The following is a 2,089-nucleotide window of genomic DNA, read 5'->3' on the forward strand; positions in this document are numbered from 1 at the left end:
GGGAGGCTGAGGCAGGAGAATGACGTGAACCCGAGAGGCAGAGCTTGCAGTGAGCCGAGATCGTGCCACTGCACTCCAGGCTGGGTGACAGAGAGAGACTCTGTCTCAAAAGAAAAAAAAAGAAAAAGAAGAAATCCTCCTCCTTCGTGGACTGTTCTGGTTCTGTATACAGCAGTGAAACATATTAGGTAGCAGGGATTCCTTATATGTTTCAGTCGATTAAAAAGAGCAACACTGGTCATGTAACAAGGAGGTTTCCACCATGACTGTCATATGTATGACTGGCAGATGCACAATAATAGTGGGCATTGTTATACTAAGACCAGGATTATTTGAATAACAGAAAGTGATTACCATTAGCCAATATTATTTACTTTTACCTAAAGAATTTGTAGAAATATTAATGCACGGAGCCTGGGGTATGCACCAAGTAGCCCCTTGGCAGCATGAATGCCTTGGCTGCAGCAAGGCGACACCCTTGGCTGTGGTGCCTCTTGACCTGCAAGCTCCCCTCCTCTGGGAAGAATGTCCCACCTGATGTGGGACACTGAGGAGAATCCTGCTTCCTCAGTTTGAGCCTTTAGCTCCTTCAATTCCTCCTCAGCTTTCCTCTTCTCTTCTAAGTGCTGGTGGATCTCAGCCCTCAGGTGGAGCATTTCCTCCTGAAGACACCTGTCACTGTCCCCTCCCATCGGGGAAGGAGGGGAAAAAGATGGGTTCTGGGTCTCCACAGTTGCCAGACTTTTCTCCAAAGCTACCTTGACGAGCTAAAAGAAAATCATGGTTTGAAGAAGTTAGGCCATTAAAGAGGACCCAAGAGAAACATGAGATTGCAACGGCAGTTTTCGATGAGAACAAAAACAAACAAAAAAAGCAGATCTAAAATGAACTCCCTAACCAGAATCTCCTTAGTCACGCAATAAGGGCCCTGGGGACTGATTTGGGTGGGAAGGACACACCAAATGAGCAGGAGGAATTTCCCCATAGAGAAGAGGAGAATCCAGAGATGGTGAGGGAGAGAAGCACATAAGAAATTAAAAACAAATGAGGTTGAAACAGGACTGGAGGGTGTGAATGCGGTGATTCTTCTCTTCCTGAGGAGACAGAGTCCTGCGAGTTTTCTCACAAGTCAGGAAGCTTCATCAGCTCTGCAACACTTGAGTCCTGGATGGCGGGAGATGATGGCTTAAGATATCAGGGAGAAAAGCCTAAGGCCCTGCCTGTAACTCTGACTCCCTCAAGGACAGCTGAGAGGCAGGACTCAGGGCACTGGTGAAACAGTCAACAGACACAGTCACAAAATTAGAATAAGATGGACCTACAGGGAAGACAACACCAACTATTTAATTGGCAGCAGAAGAATCACACTCTGCAGCTACTGGGAGGTGGAGGTGAAGCCACCCTGCCAAGCAGCCAACCTCACTTTTTGGTTATTATCCTTGTGCCGATGCTGCCAGACAAACTCTCTCTACAAATCTCAGCATGTGGAAGAAACAGAGGCAGGAACCATTGCCCAGCACCTCTCTATTTCTTGAGGACACTCCTGAAGTTATTCATCAATGTTTTCATTAAAGCAGATCTTATGCCTTTTCCTCAAATGGGAATTTGTTAAGTTTTAGACTTTGTTATTGTTCATTTTGGGCTTATCTTTGCTCTTTTCCCATGCTCTTAAAAGTGTAGAAATCAAAATCTGAGTATGATAATCTACTTAGCATATGACTAAGTACTTTAGTACAAGGAGTTCCTGCCTGTCTGTCCAATATTAATCTTAATACGTCCCAATGTCACATTGGCTGCTTTTTCTTCTCAGTGGCAGCATTTGGAGCTTTTACTTAACTTCGGGTCAAGTTTGACCTCTGAATTTTCCACCCCTCCCCCACAGCTGTTGCTGAGTCATGTTGTTTTCTTTTATCTCTGTAAATATTGTGGCTTGTAATTGTCACTTCTAAATTCATTCTGGCTATACTGAATGATTCTCCAGTTATCCAAGTCATCCAAATATTTGATGTGCATTTCCACAAATCATGTAGCGGCCCCCTGATTGGGGATGATTTGTAGAATTAATATGATATATTAAAATATAATATAA

This window comes from Mandrillus leucophaeus, unplaced genomic scaffold (assembly GCF_000951045.1).
Source record: "Mandrillus leucophaeus isolate KB7577 unplaced genomic scaffold, Mleu.le_1.0 Scaffold1203, whole genome shotgun sequence".
In the NCBI taxonomy this organism is placed as follows: Eukaryota; Metazoa; Chordata; class Mammalia; order Primates; family Cercopithecidae; genus Mandrillus; species Mandrillus leucophaeus.